General features: G+C 44.0%; 1 pseudogene; it reads right to left on the bottom strand.

The window, feature by feature from the left end:
* Window positions 1–15,973: 15,973 nt before the first annotated feature.
* Window positions 15,974–27,498, bottom strand: part of LOC147684906 (retinol dehydrogenase 16-like) — a 54,840-nt pseudogene continuing 43,315 nt past the window's right edge.

Here is a 27,498-nt window from a genome sequence, read left to right as displayed (position 1 = left end):
AAAACTACACCAAACCCCCTACCTCTGAAGGCTACCCCTAGCCCCCCCAACTATACAAACTACCCACTCAAAACCCAGCCTCAGCCCCACTTACCTCACCACGTGGCATCCTCTATCGATCCTTCCTGCTGCTTGGCTGCTTCCGCCGACTAACAGCTAAACCAAGCACTGCTTTAACCCCATCACTGCTAGGCCTCCCCCCCCCCCCCCCCCGTCCCCTGTGCCAAGCCTTTTTTGGCTATTTGGGGTAGTTTGCGCTTAGGCCCCTGTAACTTTTCGTCCACATAAGGTATCCACGCCAAATTAGTGTCCTTTTCTTCCAGCATCATGGGGATTTTAGAGGTACCCAGTGCTTGTTGATTCCTCTGGAGGGGACCCAGAAATTAGCCAACATACAACTACATTTTGAGGAAAAATGTGAAAAAAGTGCTGCAGAAAAAAGTGTCTTGTTTTTCCCTGCAAATGGTATCAACAAAATGTTTGTGGTGCTGAAATCACCAGCTTTCAGGGACAGACAGATGTTTGTCAGAAAACCAAAATGTTTTCCACGGTTAAGGCATTTTACTGGGACATAGCCGAGTTTTGATATTTTTTGTGCTTTCAATCTCCTTCCAGTTAGTGGTAGAAATGGGTATGAAAGCAATAGTGGTTCCTGGAAAGCTATACATTTCAGAAAATTAGACAGCATTCTGAATTCCACAAGGGGTCATTTGTGAGGATCCTTTAAGGTTGTTTTTTTTTTACTGAAACTAACAGTTGAAAATAAGCAAAATTGAAAATGAGTTGAAAAAACAGCAATTTGTGCCAACGTTTTCACCTATAACTTCTTCTAAGTATGACAGATTTTTTAAAGCAATATACCGTTACATACACTGGACCCTTTTGGTTGAGGGGATATATAGGAATTACAGGTTCACCAAGAACCCGAGGAACCCAGAGCAAATAACTGAGCTTCATCTTGCAAAGGATTTTCATTGAGTACCGGGTATTTAGCAATTCATTTTGGTAAAATACAAATGGTGAAAAATAGGTATCAAGGACACCTATGAATTTCCAAAATGGGAACAAAATATAGAGTTTAGAGGGAGTAGCTATTTGCACATCTACAAAATTGTTGGTACCATACTAGCATGTGAATTATAGGACATTTTTCAAAGTGACTTCTTTTTTACACATTGTCTTACATTTGGAAGGCAGAAATGCATAGAAAGTCAATAGGTAATAACAGTTGCTCTACAATTCTCTGTTTCCTAAAGTCTCCCAATAAAAATGGTACCTCACTTGTGTGGGTAGGCCTAGTCCCCACAACAGGAACCGGCCCAAAACGCAAATTGGACACACCACATTTTTACAGTGAAAACAGACCCTGAGTACGAGAGCGTTGGGGGATCCACGCAAGCCATACCTCACTGGACTCCCCATGGTGTCTAGTTTTCAGAAATGTGTGAGTTTGGTAGGTTTCCTTAGCTGGCCGCGAGCCCGGGGCCAAAAACCTAGGTGCCCCCCCTGCAAACCCAGGTCGTTTTATGATAGATCATTTTGAAGTCTCCACAGTACATTTTGGGCCTTTTTCTGTTGCGGTCACTATGTCTACCCACACAAGTGAGGTACTATGTTTATTGGAAGACCTGGGGGAACACTAGGTGGTAGGAATTGTGTGGTGGCCCGGTGATCCCACAACTTTTTCACACAGAAAAGTGAGAAAAATGTCTTTTTTTAAAGCTAAATTTAAGGTTTACAGGGGGTTATAGGTTGGAAAATGTTGGGAGATCGACGTAAGCCACACCTTCCTCGACTCCCCTGGGTGTCTATTTGTCAGAAATGTCTGGGTTTGGTAGGTTTCCCCATATGGCCGCTTAGCCCAGGACCAAAAACGCAGGTAGCCCCCTTGCAAATCCATGTTAATGAACCTAAAAAAACCAAACATTTCTGAAAATGCGTTTCAGCTTCTGCACCCTGTGATCAACGCCGAAACGCATTGGGTTTTTCGGCTATGGCTTAATACATTTTTCACCAACTTCCTGGCTAAATGAGTTTCTGGGAAGGAGAGTGCATATTATTAAGCGTTGTTAAGCTTTCTTTGTAGACTGTATGTTTACAGGGTTCCTCATACCCTGATGTGCACCGATACCAACGAGTCCCGGCATACCTATGAGGATTGTGATGCTCATAGATAGATATATGTATGTATTCAAGGATGGAGCTAATCTTATGTAATCAGTATTCTTGATAAACATTTTGGTTGACAATTTTGGGTCAATTGGGACATCTGGGTAGTCACTTTTATAATCCAGCAAGGTGTGGTCACAACTGTGGTCATATCTAATATGATCACTTCTGCGACAATGATTAAAGTCATTAGCAGATCAGGACTATTTTCATTGATCAGAAGTAGCTCTCTAATTATTACAGAAAAGGTTGGAGACCCCTGATTTAATCCATTTAAAGAGGTTTAAGAAAGTTCCAAGAACAAAGTAATTAGGGTACTTTCTATATGGACATGTAGATTAATATCCGATCCCTCTCATTTAACATGTACTCTCAGTGCTTTCCTTTAAGGGCAATGAACAATAGGTTGCTCATATAGGAAAACATTGTTTAAAAATACATGAAGCTGTTCAACACAAAAGCCTGCTGCATGCAGAGAAGAGCTTCACAAAAAAGAAAAAATGATTTAACAAAGAGAAGTTGATTAACAAAGAGAAAAGGGTAGAACAAAGACAGGAATCAGACTGGTTGATCAAATAGAAGGCAGAGTGAACAAAGATAAGTCTGATTAACAAAGGGTAGACAGTTTGAACAAGGCATAAACATGTCGAACAAATCAGAGATGGGTTGAACAAAGCAAAGGTGGGTTGAACAAAGTATACAGGCACTTACCGGAGCTTGCAGCGTGCCGTGAGGGAAACGGCCCAGCTCCTCACCTTTTTTCCAATCAGCCTGCGCCGTGAGGGAAACGGCTGTAGTCACGGATTACACAACTCAGCAGACCCGGGGAGGACGCAGCCCAGTGACGCTTCCAACGCGCCCCGAGGCGCCATAAGTGTTCTGAGCGCCGAGCGCGCTTGGGGGGCACTTACCGGAGCTTGCAGCGTGCCGTGAGGGGAACGGCCCAGCTCCTCACCTTTTTGCAATCAGCCTGAGCCGTGAGGGAAACAGCTGTAGTCTCGGACTACACAACCCAGCAGACCCGGGGAGGATGCAGCCCAGTGACGCTTCCAACGCGCCCGGAGGCACCATAAGTGTTCTGAGCGCCGAGCGCTCTTGGGGGGCACTTACCGAAGCTTGCAGTGTGCCGTGAGGGAAACAGCCCAGCTCCTCACCTTTTTTCCAATCAGCCTGCGCCGTGAGGGAAACGGCTGTAGTCACGGACTACACAACCCAGCAGACCCGGGGAGGACGCAGCCCAGTGACGCTTCCAATGCGCCCGGAGGCGCCATAAGTGTTCTGAGCGCCGAGCGCTCTTGGGGGGCACTTACTGGAGCTTGCAGCGTGCCGTGAGGGAAACGGCCCAGCTCCTCACCTTTTTTCCAATCAGCCTGCGCTGTGAGGGAAACGGCTGTAGTCACGGACTACACAACCCAGCAGACCCGGGGAGGACGCAGCCGAGTGACGCTTCCAACGCGCCCGGAAGGCACCATAAGTGTTCTGAGCGCCGAGCGCTCTTGGGGGGCACTTACCGCTGCTTGCAGCGTGCCGTGAGGGAAACGGCCCAGCTCCTCACCTTTTTTCCAATCAGCCTGCGCTGTGAGGGAAACGGCTGTAGTCACGGACTACACAACCCAGCAGACCCGGGGAGGACGCAGCCCAGTGACGCTTCCAACGCGCCCGGAGGCACCATAAGTTTTCTGAACACCTCCCGCCCCGCGGGACGCGCGCGGGCGGCGCCGGGCTAAGCCCGGGCACAGGGTGGGCCCTCTGTGGCCCTCAGAGGCACGTAGAGGCCGGGTCGGGCCACCCCACTTGGCTGCTACGAAGTTGGAGGTATTGTATCTCTTCATTATCGATTCTGGCATTGTACTGTGTTTTCATCATGCCCATCTGGGAGGAGCTGAATGCCCTGTGTGGTACGAACTACGTCCAGAACGTATATACCCCCCCTAAAGTGAGTAGATATGCTGATGAAGTAAACGACGAAGACACTGAGAATACTGACAAAATGTGCACTAGTCCCTCACTACACCCCTCCAATCCACCAATAATATTGCCGACTGAGGAGGTGAACAAAACACCTGTCCCCGTATCACCACTTCAATTGACCCTACTGGCACAGATCGAGCAATTGTTAACAACTGCACTATCACCCCTGATCACTAAAATCAATAATCTGGGAGATAGGTTGACCAGTATCGAAAATAAATTATTAAGGAACCATATCTCAACTGAAACAACAGCCACACCCATTCACCCTACTCTCCCCAGCAACAATGACAATTTCAAACCTAGGACACTCATGACAGCTCAAACTCCTGAACCCCTCATCTCTCTACCTAATCCAAGAGGCCGGAACATTATTTTTAACTCCATACCTGTACCCCATAGAGTTCCCAGGCTTGTACATGAAAGCAGGAATTGGATCAACCTACCGCCAGAAGCTGCCCCTTACGTGACTGTTCTTTCTGGGGTCCCTGCACCTAGTCAGGGCAAATTTGAAACTCACCAGGACTTGTTAAACAAAACCATCTCCTGGCTACAACAACACAGACCATTGCCACCTGCTTTAGATGGTGGCATCCTGAGAGTCAGGAGGGTGGGGTGGCTAGGTACGTCGCCCAAAGACATCCCGGGCGACCTTATTTTAATTAAATTCAAGACTATGAACATTGTCCCCTATTTGCGATTCTCCCAACCCCAAAGAGGGAGATGGCCCTATTCGCATCTGGGACTTGTACGATTTTTATCCCTGCCCCCGACCCTATCCGTCCCTAAGGCAAACGACATGGAACCATAATTCTTGGTAAAAGGGGATGCCATGAACCCTGTGCTACCAACACACTACCCTTTTTCCTGATTTTTGCATGTACCATTTTATTTAGCTGAATGGACAAATTGATTTTAGTTTGCTTTTAATAGTTGGTTTTTCTTTTTATTTTGCAAATGATATGTCGAGTCATTTATACATGTTTTGTATTTCTTTGCTGCTTTTATGGTTTTAAACAAAAACCGAATAAAGCTTATTTGAATTTGAATTTGTATACAGAGAGAAGATTGGTTGAACGAAGCAGTCAGTGACTGATTCAAAAGAATGTGTGTTTAACAAAGAGAAGGTCATTGGAACAAAAATAAAAGTTGCTGAACAAGCAGAATGGAAGGGTGGGGGGACAAAGAGGAAAGTGGTTGGACAAGGTGAAGCTTGTTTGAACAAAAAGAAGAACTATTACAAAAAAGATTACTCTGACAACCACAAAAAGGCTAACAGAATAACAGGACAAGAATAAGGCTGGCTGAACAAAGATAAGACTGGTTGAACAAAGGGGTCACTGACAAGCAAAGATTATACCCGTTTACCAAAGTGAAGGCTGGATGATCAAAGAGATGATGTATTGAGTAAAGAGAAAGTTGCTTAATATGAAGAACTGATTGGACAAATAAATCAATCAATAATACATTTTTAAAATGCTTGCTCCCTTTAATATAGTCAGAGATACAAATACCCAATGAAACAGATGGTTACGTTGGTCAAATAGAGGCCTGCTCCTTGGATGAGAATAATAACTAACAAGGGAGAATTGCCAATGCTGATAAACAAACAGTTCGTGTATTTTTAAATAAAGTACTTGAAGTGAAATTCAAGACCGAGAGCTAATTAATAACTTTTATTCTTTTTAAGAGTTTTAACAATACACCAAGTTATATATTTAACGATTGCATATTCCAAAAATCACACAAACAAAAAAGCCATATTAAACAGGGGATGAGTATTCAGGAATCATTCAGCATATCACACATATCCCAGACATACACGGTACAACCATTCGAGGGAAAAAGGGGTACAATTGCTAAAAGCAATACAAAAAAGTTTTACAATATTTACAAAATAGCACACGCTGAAACAAGAAAAGAAATAGAGAAAAGAAGCCAAGGTCTGCGAGGTACTTCACAACCTAGTTGCTTAATAATTAATCTAATAAACAGTACATTCCTATGAAAAAAGGTTATGTGTTATTTGAAACAGGTAATGTACAAGGAAATGAGGACAAGCAAACAATAATAGTTCATAACATCCGTGCTTGTCACTGTTGCAGACAACTGTATGGCTATGGCCTACGCGTTTCGAATCCCATTGGATCGTGGGGATTCTCTTCAGGGCCTGGAGTTTTCTAGAAAAATAAAGAGAAAACCAGAAAAGGAAAAGAATTACCACATACTCCAATTTTTAAACAATAGAACCACATCAGGCACTTAACTCAGTGACCACTCCTTGTCCACAGAAACTTACCAAAGGGCAACAGTAAGCGAAACTTGGAGGGGCCTCAACTTTATACTTAGATGGAATATGCCAGAATCTGGAAGGGTTGAAACATAGCTAGAGTCAGGGATTTCGAAGCCAGAATGGAGGCTGTCGACGGAACTGGGGGCTGTACAATTACTTACTTTCATAAGAGAGAATATCACAGGGGAGAGAACACAGTGGAGACCTGTGGGGGAATGACCGTATAGTGCATCAGTACAACCTCTTTTAGATGAGTCAAAAGAAGTAATAATAGCAAATGTATAGTTGGTCTCACCTGTTAATTATGTTGCTAAAAGTTCATTTGAGCCGGGGGTAGAAGAAAGTCGAGCTTCTAAAGGAAATCTTAAGTGGTGGAAAAAACTTGCACCTTTCGGTCCGTTTAACAGTTGAGGACTCTAAAACATAATAATAACCCAAGAGAGAAAGCACTTTAGAATGTAGTCAGGCGACAGAGTTGCAAGCAGAAATTGTTTACACCGGGCGGCATCTTACCGCGTGAAACGGCAACACTCGAGGGTGTAAGCCGGGTTGGTAACAGATTTGTATTTTTTATCCGTAAGACGTGTAGACCAGTCTGAAAGTAAAAAATAGTGGATACGATTCAACAAATTGTCGAGCAACTTTTTAGCAGACAGAGGTGTTCACGAAGAACGGCGTCTTACCACGAGGGAGGGCGCAACACTCGGAGGTCAGCTCCGTTAAGGTTGATACAATGTAGCCCAGAGCAGCTCCGGGAAAGTGGATACAATGTGGCCCAGGGCGGGCGCCTGGAAAAAATGACAGGATGCGAGTGAATAGTTTAAACGTGACCTTTTAGACGGGGAAATTACTGCAAGTGCTAGAAGGCGCTTACCGGCATATCAATTGTCTATAATCCGGCAAAACTGGTTAGAAGAGTTTAACTACACAGGAGACAAAAAAGGGGGGAAAAAACGTGAACTCAACCATTAAAAAACGGGTCAAAAACCGGCGAAGTTTAGCACAGCAAAGTACTTACAAAAGAGTTTAAAATCAGTTCCTACAACTCGGCGGCAACATAAGCGGTCAGCACCGGTCACTGGCTCCTGCGGGATAGCAAGTTTTGGCTCAACTGATCTCTCTTTTTATATGTTCCTGGTGGGGCGATCCGCCCACAGCTTAAACCAGGGAAGGAAGTAAAACGTGGACCGGAATGGAAGACTCCAGGGTAACAGCCTAGCTGAAAGAATAAAGGGCCAGTAGCATGGATTACAGCTTAAAGATTTCACTCAATTCATTGAGCCCCGAAACTGCAGTATCAAATTTAACTATAAGAAGGGCTTCACGTTTAGACAGAGCTAGATTGAGATCTCCTCCACGGGGGTTTTTTTTATTTTAGAGATCACCGTCCACTTTAGGTCAGTGACTCGGTGTTGCAGTCGTGTCCAATGTAGCACCAAAGGGGCATTCTCAACTTTGTTTTTGATCCTAGATTTGTGCTGTGAGATCCGCTGCCGGACCTCTTGGTTAGTCTTGCCTATGTATAGTAGCTGGCAGGGGCATGTAATGCCATAGACAACAAACTTGCTTTTGCAGTTGCTTACTGTATCATGTTTCCAAGAAATCCCGTTGTGCTGGAACAAAGAACCTTCTACAGTGGATTCACAGCACAGACAAGTCCCACACCTGTGATGACCGAGGATGGGAGGCATCCCCATCATTTGACGTAAAGTTAAGGTTTTAGGGGCAGGCATGGCTGCTCGGACTATGTGGTTGGCAATATTGTTTTCTTTTTTGAATGCAAATAGGGGCTCATTCACGAGGCTTTCATCTAAATCCTTTATCAGATGCCAACTTTGTTTTATGATTTTCTTCAGCCGATTGGCATTAGGACAAAAAGTCGTGACGCATACCTGCTTTTTTAAATCCGATTTAGGTTTGCGTTCCAGGAGTGTCTCTCGTGGGGTCCATTGGGCTCTCCTAAGGCAGTTTTTTACAAGTTTTTTAGGGTAACCCCTCTCACACAACTTAGATGTTAAGTTTTCTGAGTGTAATTTGAAATCATCTGTAAAGGTACAGTTTCTGCGGACACGCAGGAACTGCCCATAAGGGAGATTTTCTTTTAGATTGCGTGGGTGGTTACTATTAAACATCAGCGACTTGTTACGGTCAGTTGGTTTAATAAATAAGGAGGTGGCCAGTTTCCCTTCAAAAGGGAAGACCTCCACGTCGAGGAACGCAATCCTATTAGTGGATTCAGAGATGCTGAACTTTATGTCGGCAGTCCTGGCATTAAGCCATTGATGAAAGTTAGCAAGGGTGTCGCTATCACCTGTCCATGTCATAAAAACATCGTCAATAAAACGGAGCCATGCTCCGATGTATTGACTGAAAGGATTGTTGTTATAGATGTATGCATTCTCGTACATATCCATAAACAATACTGCCAATTCTGGCGCAAAGGGGCAGCCCATGGCTACCCCCTTGACTTGGTAGTAAAATTCACCATTAAAACAGAAGTAATTCTTTTTTAATGCGAATGTAGCCAGATCCACAATGAATTTAGTAGGCACACGCATGGGCCTAGGTCTGGAGTCAAGGAAATGAGAGAGAACTGCTATAGCCTCATCCTGAGGGATCTGGGTGTATAAAGCAGTTACATCTAAGGTAACTAGTCTGTCTCTGCCTTCACTGAAGTCAATGTTTTCTAGTTTTTTGATAAAATCAGTGGTGTCTTGTAGGTAAGATTTAACCTGGATCATAAAGTCTTTAAGAAAACAATCAACATATTTGGATGCCGGCTCTAGTACAGAACCGCATCCTGCCACAATGGGTCTGCCTGGAGGATGGTCAGGATCTTTATGTATTTTGGGCAGTATGTAAAACATGGGAATTTTGGGATGTTTAGTTTTCAGATATTCAAATTCTTTGGGACCAACAAAACCTAGATCGAATCCTTCCTGCACAAGTGCGAAAAGTTCGTTTTGAAGGTCCGTGGTCGGGTCTTTATTGATCTTTCTATAGCAGGTGGGGTCCTGTAGTTGCTTCATGATTTCAGAGGTGTAGTCCTGGCTGTCCCATACTACAATAGCACCGCCCTTGTCGGCCTGCTTAATGATAACGGTGTTATCATTTTTCAAGTTGTTTAGAGCCGTCATTTGGTTTTTAGTGGTATTATATTTAATGTATTTCTTTTCTTTTTCCATAGCTGTTATGGCAGACAATACACTTTTCTCAAAGATCAAAAGGTTTTTGGGAACTTTGTTTGCTGGCGGGCAAAAGGTGGACTTATTCCTTAGGCCGGTGACCTCCGAAGGCTGGGAGATGGGGTTTTCACCAAAAAACAAAGTCAGACGTAATTTTCTACAAAATTCAATGAATTCTGACTTCATTTTCACGAAGTCAGTCCTTTTTGAGGGTACGAATGACAATCCTTTGGCTAGGATGCTTTCCTCGTCTGGTGTGAGAACTTTTTTAGACAGATTGAAAATAGGCGACGCTTTTAGTTTTTGTAATGCTGTCGTCTTGTTCTCATCTCCCATTGGATGTTGCTTCTCACCCGGCCCCTGGGGAGTGTCTGGCCTCTCCCTAAAAAATTCGGAGATTGATTTTGTTGTTGCTGTTGATTAGTGTTCCAATTGCGATTTCTATTTGGGCGATTGTAATTGCCAGTGGGTTCGCTGTCAGTACCCGACGAGGAGGTATCGGAGAACGAAATGAATTGTCTACGAGACCTACCCTGGTTTCCTTGAAGGAAACGTCTGGATTCTGCTTTGGAATAGAAATCCGCTTGTAGATAGGGGTATGTATTCTCTAATGAAAAACCTTTTTTATCTTTTTCGAATTGGTTGGATTTTTGAGTTATAGTGTGGTCTTTGAACTCTTGTATTTCTTTGGCAACCTTTTCCAAAAGGGCCTTCGCGTCTGCTATAGTAGGATTACCACTAATTTCGGACTCTAATTTCGCAATTTCGGCTAATTCCTCTTTAGATATTCTGACAGCTGTCTCAACTGTCAGCATCATAAGGTCTCTGCTACATTTGGTTTCTATCATGGAGAAACCTTTTTTGAATATCGGGTCCTCTGTAAAAATTACAGGAATGTTCTTAATTTGAAGACCAGCCGGGATGGTGCCTTCTCGGAGGTGCTGCAACAAAAAATGACCATGAAGGTCTGTCCTAATCTGCTTCTTTTTCAAACGAATGAGTTTGTCTGATTCGTTGGAAGTGGTAGCTGTCTCACTTAAGGTGACTGAGGAGAAAACAGGAGGGTCACTGAGGAAGCTTCTAATGTGGTCGAAAGGTGCAAGTTTTTTCCACCACTTAAGATTTCCTTTAGAAGCTCGACTTTCTTCTACCCCCGGCTCAAATGAACTTTTAGCAACATAATTAACAGGTGAGACCAACTATACATTTGCTATTATTACTTCTTTTGACTCATCTAAAAGAGGTTGTACTGATGCACTATACGGTCATTCCCCCACAGGTCTCCACTGTGTTCTCTCCCCTGTGATATTCTCTCTTATGAAAGTAAGTAATTGTACAGCCCCCAGTTCCGTCGACAGCCTCCATTCTGGCTTCGAAATCCCTGACTCTAGCTATGTTTCAACCCTTCCAGATTCTGGCATATTCCATCTAAGTATAAAGTTGAGGCCCCTCCAAGTTTCGCTTACTGTTGCCCTTTGGTAAGTTTCTGTGGACAAGGAGTGGTCACTGAGTTAAGTGCCTGATGTGGTTCTATTGTTTAAAAATTGGAGTATGTGGTAATTCTTTTCCTTTTCTGGTTTTCTCTTTATTTTTCTAGAAAACTCCAGGCCCTGAAGAGAATCCCCACGATCCAATGGGATTCGAAACGCGTAGGCCATAGCCATACAGTTGTCTGCAACAGTGACAAGCACGGATGTTATGAACTATTATTGTTTGCTTGTCCTCATTTCCTTGTACATTACCTGTTTCAAATAACACATAACCTTTTTTCATAGGAATGTACTGTTTATTAGATTAATTATTAAGCAACTAGGTTGTGAAGTACCTCGCAGACCTTGGCTTCTTTTCTCTATTTCTTTTCTTGTTTCAGCGTGTGCTATTTTGTAAATATTGTAAAACTTTTTTGTATTGCTTTTAGCAATTGTACCCCTTTTTCCCTCGAATGGTTGTACCGTGTATGTCTGGGATATGTGTGATATGCTGAATGATTCCTGAATACTCATCCCCTGTTTAATATGGCTTTTTTGTTTGTGTGATTTTTGGAATATGCAATCGTTAAATATATAACTTGGTGTATTGTTAAAACTCTTAAAAAGAATAAAAGTTATTAATTAGCTCTCGGTCTTGAATTTCACTTCAAGTACTTTATTTAAAAATACACGAACTGTTTGTTTATCAGCATTGGCAATTCTCCCTTGTTAGTTACTGTTATGGCTCAGCCTTGCTGATCAGAGCCAACCCTTAGTTGTTTCTTGGCTTGGATGAGAAGGCAGTTTCACAAAGAGAATATTATTTGAGCAAAACTAGGTTGGACATATTGATCAAATTAAGAACTGTGTAATAAAATGTATAATGGTTGAACAGAGAAACGGTCTGGTTGAAAAAGAGAAGACAGGAGAAATAGAAGAATGTGTGAGCAAATAGAATATGTAGTTGAATAAAGGAGTGGTTGATAACGTAGACTAGGTAAAATGATAGAAAATTGGTCAATGAAAGAGAAGAATGTTTGATGAAGAATAAAACTAGTTTAACAAGGAAACAGCTGAGGAAACCAAGCAACCAAATGTTACCTAACATGGAGAGAGATTGTCAAAAGGAAGAGTGAGATTAAGTACAAAAGGCTAAAGTGGTCACCAGAATATTAGGAATAACTTATTTTCATATATTGGTCCATACATTTTCAAAGCCTTTAAATAGCTCACTCACTCAACTACTCATGGTACTCACTTTACTGACCTTCAGGAGGATGTAGAGGGAAGGCGACCTCACTGGGATTCTAGGGTCAACTTAGCCAAATTGTGTTGGCTTAGTTGATAGTCAAAGAACATTTTAAAATTGTATACTTTTTAAGTGATACACACTGGGAAAGGACTTAACAAAAGGGATGATTGCAAACTGAAGCAATAAGATATTTTTCTAAAATTAAGTGGTTTGTAGAATAACTTGAATGTGGGTGACCTAACGTGAAAACATGTTTTGTTTATCTAAAGATCGAATATCCTAAAATAGGGGTCTGAAAGGAAAGAAACACAATAGTTCTTTCCATAATGGGGAGAAGGATAGTTCAACAACAAAAGTATCCACAGGTCTAAACAAACATTGTCCAATCTCTCATAAAACATTAAACAACCCATTCTGAATATAAAGAGAGATTGTGTCTCTTCCTTGGATACCCATCAGTCACCAAACTTGATGATCTTTTTCTTCATCTGGGTTTCCTTGTCCACATTACTCAAGGCTTAACCGGGGCTACAAGCTTCTTCACAGCCCACAATATGCCCGAGTATGTGATCCCTACTGAAGAATGGAATCTTACCAGATGTGAACAGATGGTGATCAAATGGGATTTTATGGTGCAGTGCTAAAGTGAACAAAGTGAAAAGTGTTAAAATTGATCTATGAGAGACCTAACTTTATTGATGTAACTCATAGTTCAAACTAAAAAACAGTGCAGAGATAGTATTAACAAATAACTATCTAGAATCTTAACATGGTCAACATGTTTCAGCATCCATGGTTAACTAACTCTAACCTTCCTGATGGCTTGGTTGCCGGTAACGGGGTACCGACGGTCAGAGCGGTGCCGCCTGTTTATCCTGAGCCGTTGCCAGGTAGGGTGAGTCAGCTTCCTTTGAAGAATAAGACACCGTCTGTCAAAGGATGTTGTATGAGGAAGGATTTCTGTTCACACCGTGAATCGGGTGACTATGGTGGTATCCTTTAGATCCATTATATTGTATATGGTTTTTATACACAATTTTTTCATTGCAGTAGCATTTCAGTATTAGGTCCTGAAGAAAGCACGGTTAGAGTTAGTTAACCATGGATGCTGAAAACTTTTCACTTTGTTCACTTTAGCACTGCACCATAAAATCCCATTTGATCACCATCTGTTCACATCTGGTAAGATTCCATTCTTCAGTAGGGATCACATACTCGGGCATATTGTGGGCTGTGAAGAAGCTTGTAGCCCCGGTTAAGCCTTGAGTAATATGGACAAGGAAACCCAGATGAAGAAAAAGATCACCAAGTTTGGTAACTGATGGGTATCCAAGGAAGAGACAAGATCTCTCTTTATATTCAGAGTGGGTTGTTTAATGTTTTATGAGAAATTGGACAATGTTTGTTTAGACCTGTGGATACTTTTGTTGTTGTACATTGATATCTATAGGGCTGTGTATCCACGCTGGTCTCTAAAATTAGCCTTAGACCCTCGCCCAAAAGTAATTGGTATTTTTTGAGAAGGATAGTTCCACAACACTCACAAAAGGCTAAGTTCTTTAGAGTGGTTCATGAATATGTTACGAAAGACATTGTAAAAGGCTAAGTTCTTTAGAGTGGTTCATGAATATGTTACGAAAGACATTGTAATTTTAAATGTGGGTAGTTCAGTTTAAGGAATAGAGAGAATGTTCTTTTTGATGGCAGAGGAGCCAAAGAGAGACTTTCTAGGAAAGGGAGAGAGAAAGAGATAACAGTCTAGCGTCAGTAATAGATATTTGAAATAAACATATTTTGGGAAATAACCATCACTCAATAATTTAACGAAACCCCATGTTTGATTCATGTATTCTCAAACTTGTTTCCATTAAAAAAAGTCTCTCTTGAACTAGTTATAGAAACAGAAGTAATGCACACAAGGGTTAAGGAGGGTAAAGCATGACTTGTAAATAAGGGAGGAAAAGAGATGAGGGAAATTCTTCGTGTAACCTCAGATTTCCAGGCCACCATCAATGTGACAGCAGTATTCAGGTGTCGAGTGATTGATACCACACAGAAGAGAGTTCCACAAAAAGACAGTTTTTCGAAAAGAAGACTCAATCTTACTCCTGATTCTTTTGTTATCGATTGTTTGAAACTTACTTTTTCACTAGTTATGCATATTTCTTTGATCTCACAATCCACTGTTAAATAAAGACTTAAATAGGTTACGTTTCGTGGACTGTGGAGTTGAGGGTTATGGAATAGCTTTGATCACATTGTGTTACATGAAGTCCTGAATAAAGATAAGATTGGAATTATATAACAAGGTCAATGGACGTGAAGCGCTCTACACAGTATTAAGTTCGAAACTGTTAACTTCAAATCAAAAGAAAGTTAAAAAAAATACTAAGTGTGATTTGATTTACGGAGAAGGTAGATTGCTCTTAAAGAAAATGGTAATTGAAGGAGGATATGTTGCAAAAGAGAACCAAATTTAACCAAGGAGAAGAGTGGTCACCAAAGGAATAGAGCAAAGTCAACTATATACAAGATATAGAAAAAAAATCCCTGAAACAGGGGTAGACCTATAAAGAAGCTACAATACACAAGAAAAAGACAGCTGCTTCGAATAGACGATAGGTCACTCAAGAGGAAGACGCATTTTCAAGGATTAAGTCTGCAATATTTGTTTTCTGTAAAGTCAGTGGAAATGTGGGTTATATAACCATGCACATGTGCATCAAGGGAGAAACCCTGCCATGATTGCCCCACTGAAGTAGAAGATAACTTGTCATGGTAGTTAAAACATACACACATATGAGATGCTGGAAGGAGGGGTGCCTCAGGAACCCCAAAAATGTAAATGCTGGAGTTCAGAAGGTGAATCACAACAAAATGCCTTTACATTGTGTTTTTTTTCTTGTCACATTCAATGCAGTTCCAACACAAACATCTAATGTCAAGCTGACAAATCTCTGCTAATTAGAAAACTTGTATTTACTTGTATTTCTCTGACTGCAAAGCCATTTTTTTAAAGTGACCTAGGTCACAATGTTGCTGAAGTACAGGAGGAGGCAAGGCTGCGGGATGTCTGCTTCAGCATTAAAATACATGTGAATGAACTATACAAATATTTAAAACTATATTAGCAATTAGGAAGCCACTAATGAAGCACATTTTAATAGGATCAGAACAAATCAACACACTTTATTTGCTGAAGCACAAATGATACATATTTGTTGAAACCCAATTTCCATGCATTTTCGTTTGTGCGCTGTATAGTATTACCAGTCAAATTCTATGTACATTTAATGGTAATTTCAGGAGAAATGTGCTTTTCTGTAAATGACAGGACTCTATCTCACCAGTGCTCCAAAAAGCACAACCAGATGCATGCCATACCCCTACTACTCTCTTGCTGAATGGCCATGGCACATTTGCTACACTCATTTTTATGTTTTTCACAAGCCCTATGACTTTAGTGATATAACATTAATGGCAGCACCCCCCATTCTGAAAATTGTTCCAGCACCACTGTGTACATAGTGAAAGAGAGAGAAAGGAATAACCTGCACCTTAGCCAGTCCTACGAAAAAGCAAGGCCAGGCACTGAAATACTAACTTTCTCCTGCTGACCCTCTAAAATGTAAATCTATTTAAGTTTGGCAATAATAGTATCCACCAATATAGTGGGGAAGTAAGAGAGTGGCACGTGGAAAAGTTTGGCATCCCAGCCAGCTGTGTAGCGGGTTCTTGGGTAAACTGCTGTCAACCCGTCCTCCATGCAGTCTGTGACCAGTGATAGGTTGGTAGTCATCTTTTCTATTGCATAAATTCCATTGTAAACTGCAAGGTTAAAAAATAAACATATGCATCACTTTAGATTACAGACATGCTTTTGGTTTATATTTTACATTCCACATTTTCTCATTGTAAAACACTGTGTGGAAATTGTTGGTCTTTAGAAGACTATGTCAGCATATTAGGAATTAGACAGTGAATCTATTATTTTACAATCATTTACATATTGTGTTTCAATCTCTCTTGAACATGGGGAGAGTAGGCACATGGTTGTGAGAAGTTGGCCTAGCATATGCTGTCCTCTCTTCTAGTGGGCACCTTGCACCAGTCCAAACGACCCCTTATTGATGGTAGGTGAAAGACAACCTTATAGAAAGCTATCCTAGTGGTACGAAAATAGATATTGTCCCCGAGCACAATTTCACAGATAACAGTATTTTATAAAGAAAAAAGAAGAAAACCCAAATCGAAATCTTTGCTTTCAAATTCTTTAGCAGTTTTTTTTATTTTCTTTTTCTTTTTTCTCTTTTTCTTCAAGTGGTTAGAAGTTCATCATTCCATATTTCATAAGTCATACAGTACACAACGAGCGTAGCCAAAAAACAATGCCAACACGTGTTTCATCAAGGGAACAGTCTCCCAATGACTTCTTCAGGGCTACAATAAAATAAAATAAAGAATATATATAAATATATGAACAATGCCTTATATTTTTAACAATACTAACTAACACCTGTAGTGATTGGGAAGACACATGTTTTCACCATGTCTTTAAGTCAACCAGAGGTCCCAGAAAAGAAAGAAAAGCGGTGCAAAGAAGATAGTATTCACTGAGAACACCAGCCACCAATCAATCAATCAATCAAAGCATTTATATAGCACACTACTCACCCTGAGGATCTCAAGGCGCTAGGGGAGGGGGGTCTGCTACTGCTCGAACAGCCAGGTCTTGAGTTGCTTCCTGAAGGCGAGGTGGTCCTGGGTCAGGCGGAGGTGGGTCGGGAGGGAGTTCCAAGTCTTGGCGGCGAGGTAGGAGAAGGACCGTCCCCCTGTGGTGGCTCTTCGGATGCGGGGGACGGCGGCGAGGGCGTGGCCGGTCGATCGAAGCTGGCGTTTGGGAGCGTAGAAGTTGAGGCGGCTGTTGAGGTATCCAGGGCCTTGGTTGTGTAGGGCTTTGTGTGCGTGGGAGAGGAGACGGAAGGTGATTCTCTTGTTGACCGGGAGCCAGTGCAGGTCTCTCAGGTGTCCGGAGATGTGGCTGCGACGGGGGAAGTCCAGGATGAGTCGTGCTGAGGCGTTCTGGATCCGCTGGAGTCTCTTCTGGAGTTTGGCGGTGGTTCCGGCGTAGAGGGAGTTGCCGTAGTCCAGACGGCTGGTGACGAGGGCCTGGGTGACCGTCTTCCTGGTCTTGGTGGGGATCCACCGGAAGATCTTACGTAGCATGCGCAGGATGTTGAAGCACGATGAGGAGACGGTGTTGACTTGTCTGGTCATGGAGAGGGAGGAGTCCAGGATGAAGCCCAGGTTGCGTGCGTGGTCTGTTGGTTTGGGTGCGCTGCCTAGGGCGGGGGGCCACCAGGAGTCGTCCCAGGCGGAGGGTGAAGATCCCAGGATGAGGACTTCCGTCTTGTCCGAGTTCAGTTTCAGGCGGCTGTTCTTCATCCATTCGGCTACCTCTTTCATCCCTTCGTGAAGGTTGGCTCTGGCGGTGGTGGGGTAGTTGGTGAGGGAGAGGATCAGCTGGGTGTCGTCCACGTAGGAGATGATGTTGAGGTTGTGCTGGCGTGCGATGTTTGCGAGGAGGCTCATGTAGACGTTGAAGAGGGTTGGACTGAGCGAGGAGCCTTGAGGAACGCCGCAGATGACTTCGGTGGCTTCTGATCTGAACGGGGGGAGGCGGACTCTCTGTGTCCTTCCGGAGAGGAAGGAGATGATCCACTCTAGTGCCTTCTCCTGGATTCCGACGTTGCTGAGGCGCTGCACTAGTGTATGGTGGCAGACAGTGTCGAAGGCCGCGGAGAGGTCTAGGAGGATGAGGGCTGCTGTTTCTCTGTTGTCAAGCAAGGCTCGGATGTCATCAGTGGCTGCGATCAGGGCGGTCTCGGTGCTGTGGTTGGCCCGGAAGCCAGTCTGCGAGAGGTTGAGGGATCCATTCATCTCGAGGAAGGCGGCCAGCTGCTTGTTGATGGTCTTCTCGATGACTTTTGCAGGGAACGGGAGCAGCGAGATGGGGCGGTAGTTCTTGAGGTCGGTGGGGTCGGCTGATGGCTTCTTTAGTAGAGCGCTGAGTTCGGCGTGCTTCCAGCTCTCCGGGAAGGTGGCGGTGTCGAAGGAGGTGTTGATGATGTCCCGCAGGTGGGGTGCGATGACAGCGTCGGCCTTGTTGAAGACGTGGTGAGGGCAGGGGTTGGTCGGAGATCCGGAGTGGATGGAGTTCATCGTGCGGACGGTGTCTTCGGTGCTGATCGGGGTCCAGGCGCAGAGGGTGGTGGTGGGGGGCGGTGGTTCGGTCGTGGCGTGCGTCGGTTGAGTGCTGAAGCTGTTGTGTATGTCCGCGATCTTGTTGTGGAAGTAGGCGGCGAGGGAGTTGCAGAGGTCTTGCGAAGGGGTGATGTCGTTGTTTCCAGCGTTGGGGTTGGAGAGCTCTTTAACGATGTTGAAGGGTTCCTTGCTGTTGTGTGCGTTGTTGTCCAGTCGTTCCTTGAATGCAGTTTTCTTGGTGGCGTGGATCATTTGGTGGTGTTTTCGGGTGGCGAGCTTGAGGGCAGTCATGTTGTCCGGTGTTGGGTCTCTGCGCCAGGCTCTCTCGAGGGCTCAGCAGTTCTTCTTGGAGCTCTTGAGTTCGTCAGTGAACCATGGGGCTCTCTGGCTGCCGGGTCTGCTAGGCGGGGTCCTCAGGGGGGCGAGGTCGTCTGCGCAGTCGCTGATCCACTTCGTGAGGTTGGTGGCCGCTTGGCTGGGGTTCGTTGTGCTGGTGGGTGGGTTCTTGCTCAGGGAAGTCGCGAGCTGGTCGGTTGTGATCTTGTTCCAGCTTCTGCGTGCAACCTGTTGCTGGTGGTGGTGGATCGTGGTCCTTCTGAAGGTGAAGTGGATGCAGCTGTGGTCCCTCCAGTGGAGTCCGGTGGCGTGGCTGAAGGCGATGTCCTTGCTGGATGAGAAGACGGGGTCGAGTGTGTGTCCGGCGTAGTGGGTGGGGGTGGTCACCAGCTGCTTGAGTCCGAGGTTTGCGAGGTTGTCCAGCAGGGTGGTGGTGTTGGGGTCGTTGTTGTTCTCCAAGTGGAAGTTGAGGTCCCCGAGGAGGATGTAGTCAGCGGAGGGGAGGGCGTGCGGGCTGACGAAGTCGGCAATGTCCTCGCTGAATTGTGTGTGTGGTCCCGGGGGTCTGTAGATGAGGTTGCCTCTGAGGGTGGTCTTGGGGTTGATGTGGACCTGAAAGTGCAGGTGCTCGGCGGGTGCGAGGGTGTCGTCGGTGTTGGTCGTGATGCGGATGGTGTTCTTGTGGATGATGGCGATGCCTCCTCCAGTCTGGTTGATGCGGTCCCTCCGGATGATCTTGTAGCCGTCTGGGATAGCGATGGCGATGTCGGGCGCTGAAGAGGCGTTCATCCAGGTTTCCGTGAGGAAGGCGACGTCTGGGGCTGTGGTGTCAAGCAGGTTCCAGAGCTCGACGGCGTGTCTGTGGACGGAGCGGGTGTTGAGCAGGATGCATTTCAGGTGGCTGCTGTTGTTGCTCATCTTGGTCTTGGTCGGTGCTGGAGCAGTGCAGGTCCGGATGCAGGTGAACTTGCAGGAGTGGCAGCAGATGGGTCCGTGAGTGCGTCTCAGGGTGGCTCGATAGCATCCCGGGATTCGGCCGGTGTTGAGTGCGTAGAGTTCGGTGGCGTCATAGATCCGGCGGGTGGGCTGGTGTCTGCGGGAGCCAGGGGTCGTGGCACTGGGCCCGGTCCAGGCGCGGACGGGTGCAGACGGGCTTACCTTTGGCGCACCTTCGACGCTCAATTGGTGCTCCCGCTGTGCGCGTCCGCTACGCGGTCGCTCTGGGGGCCAAAGTGCAAGAAAGAAAATAAGTTGATAGTAAGTTTCACTAGTGTCCGAAAAGAACCTAATTCTAAACTATGCCATTGCAAGGAACTTATTCATGAGAAACACACTCGCCGATAGAAAGGATTCTGTTACAGATATATCAGTATCATTCCAGATTATTTTCAATCTTTATATGGTTTTTAGAATACTGCAATTAAAATAAATAAGTTTTAGTTGTATCCAGAGCCAGAGTATAAACTTTTATTGTTGTTTTCCATTCCTAGTGCGTAATCAGAGTCAAACAAGTCTAGAGGTTAAATCACTAAGAGAAATTAGGTTCATATCCAAATTTGATAAGCCATTAAATTTCACCTGAGTCAAATAGCACTCCTATGCGATCTACTAATAAATTACCTCAAAAGGGCTCCATAAATCAAGGTTTTCACAGAAGGAATAACAATTTTTTGTATCTGAAAGGAAGAACAAATTTAATTATGAACAATATATATTTTATTGCCAAATTCGTCTTAAAAGACATATATTCAAGTTCATTTCTTAACACCTATGGGGGAGAAACACAAATGTGTAAACACCCCACATGTGCAATCAAATTATTACAAAAATGTAACCCGAGGTAGTACGAAACTAATATAAGCGAAGAGGGGCAATTCATTAGCACCCCAAGTGCAAAACCGCTAGTTTGCTAAAATCGTAGTTCCAGTTCATTCGAAACTAAGACAATTTAAAATTATTACGGAAAACACGGTAAACAATAAAATGTAACCCCGGATGATAGAAGCCTCAGTTATTTAAATCACTACGGAAAACCGGCATATTCCGCTATAACACTCTCATCATCTTAATTGTTCAAACCACTACGGAAAACAAAACATATTTAACGCCAAAAGTCTCTTCATGGACAAAGCCGCGTGCTCACCCTTTTCGTACTATATACCGGTGAGCCTTATATATATTTTTACAAAAGGCGTATCACGTAAGGTAACTTGAGGCACATATCCCAAGGCAGTTTACTCGTGCTCAGGTACTTCTTCTACGACTGTATACAGCTAAAGCATTACCGGCCCATAGTAACCGACCCACATGCAAATATTCACAAAGTCGGCCCCACCATTATCCTCACTTACCGGGAGAGTGCTCCATCCTCTTCACGTTCAATTCGTCAGGTGTAAACAATCGTAAACGCCATGATTCGGCGTTTAAATACACACGTGAGAACTAGCGTTCCGATTTCCCAAAAATCAAAGAAGGACATTGACAGAGTTTCGTCTTCCTGGAGACGCCATATTAGTCTAGTCAATTATTCACGGAGTTAGAACGTGAATGCACCCTGAAGAGGTTTTGGAATCCAGGTGCATAATGATATATATAATTATTAAAAAGCGCATTAAGGCGCGTTAATGTAGCAATTTTAAATTGGCAAAGTCATAAACCAGTCTCTAATTTTCAGATTCAACTTATCAAAACTATAAATTGCGATAAGTAGTAACACAGTCTACGCGGATAGCAAGCTAGACTGCATAAGTAGTAATCAACTATGTCAGTATACTTTTCTTACTGGTCAAATAATCAAGAGCCATCCGAGGTTCAATACTATAGTGGCCAATCGGACAAAACGAAGGAAAATAGAAGGAGAAGTTTTGTCTGATTGGCCACTATAGATACAATAAATTAATTTATCCTAAACACACTCTTCTAGTCTTTTATGAGGCTAGAGGCAAAAGGACATCAGTTAAACTTATTTAGCACACAGGAAATTAGTACAGTATATGTTTAGCCCTACGGGCCTCACAAACCAAATACTAAGAAAGTGGTATAAGAACCACGACTGACATAGATACAAGGCCTAGAACTTTTAGAACTGCTGGGGCCCCCAGGAAAAACCCATGGTAGTGACACAGGGGACCCATGGGGGACACATGCAGTGTCTAAACACAGCCACGAATCACCATTTACTTCTACGGGGAAAGTCGCGGTTGGAAAATTACAAAGGAAGGACACTTAGAAGAGGACTTGGAGCAAACCCCTTTAGAACTAGGAAGTTCTAGAGTCAATACACACGGGAGCACCGGAGTACTTGTGTTACCTCACCCAGGGAAGCCGGGTGCATAGGTGTCTTTCGTGTCTGGTTTTGTTGTCATTTTCAATGGCGAGCTGCGAGAAAGTGCTGCAGGCGACCAAGTCGAAAGTGTCCGGGGGGATCCAAGCCTGGATCGGAGTCAAGAAGAACCTGAAAGCAGAGGGGACAGCATATGGGTCACTAGCCAGTGACCAGGAAGGCGAAGAGAAGATGCCAACCAATGTCGGGTGCTTGCAGGTGAAGTAGGTGAAGCTTGACTCTTCAGCCACGAGGAGCAGGAGGCGTTGAAGACAACCAGGAGCTGGATTCCAGCTGTCCCATGAAGGATGTTGAGTTCTGTTGTGTCAGATTCCGGATGGGACCCAACAAGCCTTTGGAGGGGAGTCAGGGCACATCTGGAGGAACCAGGAAAGCCCAAGAAACAGAAGAGTTACCTTTGTGGGAACCCACCAGTGGACGGACCAGGGATCGCGAAGGAGCCTCAAGCGGAAATGCTAGAAGCGGGCCCACGGAACACTCGTGGAGTGTAGGCCCACAATCTTCAGTGCAAATGGTGCTCGGGGAATGGACTAGAAGTAGCCCAATCCACAACTTACAAATGTGCACGGTGTCCAGGAGTTCTGGTCCCACATCTCTCGTGATGGCTGGGGGTCTCAGCTTTGCTGCGATCTCATGTTGGCCTCTGAGATGTCTGGAAATCCATGTCCTGAGTCGCAAATCCGGCGGGATCCATGGGGAGCCTTGGAAATCCAGACCAGCAAGATGCTTCTTTGGTGCCTGTTTGAACAGGGGAGTCACTCCTTGACCCCAAGGGAGATTCTTCCGTCTTCTAATCGAAATAGAATGCCGAAGGTCCAGGATATATGTTGCAGAGTTTCGTCCAGGGTAATCTAAAGTCCTAATGACTGGGTTCCCATACTTATACTAAGTTTAGAGATTGGACTGTGGGTGGATCCAGGGAAGGGGTGGTTACACCCCTTTCCCTTTGTCCAGTTTTGTGCCAGAGCAGGGCCTGTGTGCCCCTCCAACTGGTTTAAACTGGGGTATGCACAGGGACACCAAGTGTGTCCCCAGCACTGTCTGAAAAGCATTCACTCAATGCACCCACCCAGCCCCAAGACACTAAGGCCTGTCTGGGGAGGTGGTTACACCTCCCTGTGACAGGAAACCTGTTGTCCAGGCCTCCCCTGCCAGAGTTTCGTCCAGCAGCAGGAGGTCGGACTCGTGCCTGTGGCTGCAGCATCCATTTTGTGATGCTGGGGCTCTTTTAAACTATTACCGATTAGGTAAGTGTTTACTTGTCTTCTCCTTCTAGAAGGGTGGAATTCTACCCCCCGCCAGGACTGGTGGGGGGGATAGGATTCCTAAGTATTTGACACCAAACACAACACGTTTCCATGCAGCCATTCCAAAGTTAGCATTTACCTCCGATGTTCTAATGCACTTAAGAGTATATGGTCTGGCTGCATCACAGAACAGCTACAGAGAATAGATTCCGAAAGCTGCAGAGGGGTCCTGCTCATGCGTGGGCACCCTCTCACACAAAACCAAGCGCTCTGCCTTCAGGATTGATAAGGCCTGTCATAGGAGTGACTTATAGGTTTATATGCATCAGTGATTAGAGGTAGATATAAGTAACCCATATCTTAGTAAGGGGTGCATGCACCACCTTACCCAGGCTGCAGTAGCAGACTTGTGTTGCCATTTTGGAAGGCTTCCTAGGGGTGGCATAATACATGTTTCAGTCCCTGGTAGGCCTCTGGGGTACCTATGGCCTTGGTACCTAAGGTACCATATCCTAGGGACTCACAAGGGTAACCCAGTAACCAATCTGGAGTGTACCTAATGTACATGCAATCATTTTAAAGAGGAAAGCAGATAGACTGGGGTCCTGATTAGCAGGGATCCGAGCCAAACTAAGTCAAAACACCAGATGGATGTTGGCAGAGCAGAGAGCTGGGGGAGAAGATGTGATTACAGCAGGTCGGACTGGGGACAAACATAGGTCTGGTTCAAAATAAAACTGCTCCCAATTGGGAATAAATATGCATAAAAGTAGCCGAAAATTGCAAATCAGGCCAGTTTTGGACTTGTAAAGAGACAATGTATAGGTATATTGCAAAGTATGGGATTCCTAAGTATTTGACGCCAAACACAACATGTTTCCATGCAGCCATTCCAAAGTTAGCATTTACCTCCGATGTTATAATGCACTTAAGAGTATATGGTCTGGCTGCATCACAGAACAGCTACAGAGAATAGATTCCGAAAGCTGCAGAGGGGTCCTGCTCATGCGTGGGCACCCTCTCACACAAAACCAAGCGCTCTGCCTTCAGGATTGATAAGGCCTGTCATAGGAGTGACTTATAGGTTTATATGCATCAGTGATTAGAGGTAGATATAAGTAACCCATATCTTAGTAAGGGGTGCATGCACCACCTTACCCAGGCTGCAGTAGCAGACTTGTGTTGCCATTTTGGAAGGCTTCCTAGGGGTGGCATAATACATGTTTCAGTCCCTGGTAGGCCTCTGGGGTACCTATGGCCTTGGTACCTAAGGTACCATATCCTAGGGACTCACAAGGGTAACCCAGTAACCAATCTGGAGTGTACCTAATGTACATGCAATCATTTTAAAGAGGAAAGCAGATAGACTGGGGTCCTGATTAGCAGGGATCCGAGCCAAACTAAGTCAAAACACCAGGAAAAAAGTGGGGGAAACCATGCAGTCAGATTCCACCTTCCTACATACAGTAAAAGAAAGACTCTGACCCATGTTGTTTTGATTTGTAATGCTTTATTTAACATGTGTTACTGAGTAGGATTATGGAGAAATATTGTGAAGTATTTATTAATGATAATGATTGCATCTAAATATGGTTATCAATTCTATTGATATGATAGTGATTTTTAATCTGCGAGTACTGCCATTATAATATGGTGACCCCTTGACAAAGTCAAAAAGCTTGCCGTATATTATGATTTGGTGACCCCTCGACAAATCCAATATGCTTGCCATATATATTGATATGGAGACCCCTTGACAAAGCTAATAGGCCCGCTTTATACCATCCCCTTATATTGTGAAGTTGTATCTGGTATCGGTTGGGGGTATTGTGATTAGGGTGAGCACCCACCAGGGATGATGTGATATAAAAGTGTCACCAAACATATTTTCATCTAACTACTGTATATATTTGTAAATTAATGCACAGAATTTCTCTGCGTGTGTGCGCGTGTTTGTGTAATAGGTGTACTTTTCAGTTTTCAAACAAAAAACATTGACTAGACATTAATTTATTGAGTGTCGTTATTGCATATCAGCGGATGGAGATTACTAGTCCCCACCACCTTCACTGAGTAGGCCTTGGAATGCTCTGCTTTGTTACCCAGAAAGATCAAGTGCTGCAATGTTGCACTGGATTCCCAGTTAGAAGACAATTGTGGACCTTTTACTTATGCAGGACTCACATCCAGTAGAACTAATATCCTAATTTCTTACACTCATTATGCTGCCCCTGAAGTCTAGCACAAGGACTACTTAAATACAATCACCAACTGGAAAACAAATGGGGAAATGAAGCTATCCATTGGCTTTGGCTGGCCTGGTGTTCCCTCTCTGAGCTACTTCTTACAGGTACTTTTTTTAAAGTGCTGGTAAAATGAGGTATCCCCTTTCAGGAGTGGGACCTAAAAATGGAAGACAGGAGTAGTCAAAGAAATGGGACATAATTAGAAAAACAAGGGGACGTGATAGCAGGACACTGATAAAGTAGAGATGGGTTGGCAGAGCAGAGCAGGGAGCTGGGGGAGAAGATGTGATTACAGCAGGGTCGGACTGGGGACAAACATAGGTCTGGTTCAAAATAAAACTGGCTCCTAATTGGGAATTAAATATGTATAAAAGTAGCCGAAAATTGCAAATCAGGCCAGTTTTGGACTTGTAAAGAGACAATGTATAGGTATATTGCAAGGTATGGGAGACTACATACTCTTGTTTTTGCTGCAGACAATGTTTATGGTAACATAAGGGGAATCCACTGTAAACCTGGCCCACCTGGACATGAAACTGGCCCGCAAATTGCTAAACAATAACGGCCAAAAGACTTAATCTCATACCAGACCATGGGGCACTGTCTGTTGGCACTATAGGCCAGTCTGACCCTAGATGTTAGAACACGAAGCTGAAATAGAATTTTGGCACTGCCTTATGGATGCAGACAATCTTAGATACATCATCACAAGTAATTTATCGCACTGCTCTAGCAAAGACTGTTCTGCTCTCAGGAAACCTCGAAAATACAAATGCTGGCACAACAAGTTGCGTAAAAGAGTCAAGAACTCACGGTTTTGGTAGAAGTCCTCTCCGTAGCTCTCCTTCACCTCAGATGGAAGAAGGTTCCAAATATTTTCATGCCCCTTTTTGAAGACCTCTGCATTTACAACTTCAGTTTCGAAGGCCCCAGGTTCGATGATGGACACTTTCACTCCAAAAGAAGACAGGTCACGTCTACATCAACCCAATTAGTATTAGTGTCAACCACCTCTCTCCCAAGGAATGACACAGCTGGTAATGTGTTGTACATTGAGGAAGCTTTACCTCCAGGGGCCATCAAACTTTATTTTAATTACTTAAAGAGCTGTTCAAAATTATATTTAAGCCTGTGTCTGGAGCCTCTGGCACAGATTATCAAAGTACCTTAGAACATGCATTTAAACTAATTGATTTGACCCTAGTTTTTATGATAACCAGTCTGCTAATGGAGAGACCCCACTATTCAAATTTACAACAATTTGAAGTTAGTTGGCATTATGTATAATACATGTATTGACTGTCCTGACCCCACCAGAAAGTCCCATGATAGACCTCTGTAGATCCCCAGAAGGATGTTACTCTACAGATTTAAGTGTAGATTGCAGGGCTCTAATTTCACTGCTCTATAGAAGTCTTATATAGAGTATACAAAAAAACTCTAGTAAGAAACTGATGTAAAAGAAGGAAAGGTGTTGTACTTTCACTAACTTAAGACACTGTATAGTTTGTTTTTAGGTGGTACAAAACTGTGCAGCAGGGAGTGGCTGATCCATGCAATGCTGGTAACGTTGCCATAGTCTGCTTTACTGTGGATCATAAAATGGATCATAAAATGGTATAATGCTATAAGTTCTGCGTACAATAACCGAATAGTGCCCTTAGTAATGCCCCTGATAGTGTCTATGATTTTATTTCTGCTAAACCCACTAAAAAAAAACAAT

The sequence above is a fragment of the Lissotriton vulgaris genome, chromosome 10, assembly GCF_964263255.1.
Source record: "Lissotriton vulgaris chromosome 10, aLisVul1.2, whole genome shotgun sequence".
NCBI lineage: Eukaryota > Metazoa > Chordata > Amphibia > Caudata > Salamandridae > Lissotriton > Lissotriton vulgaris.
Note: the sequence above shows the minus strand (reverse complement) of the source record. Positions and strands in the feature narration are given on the sequence as shown.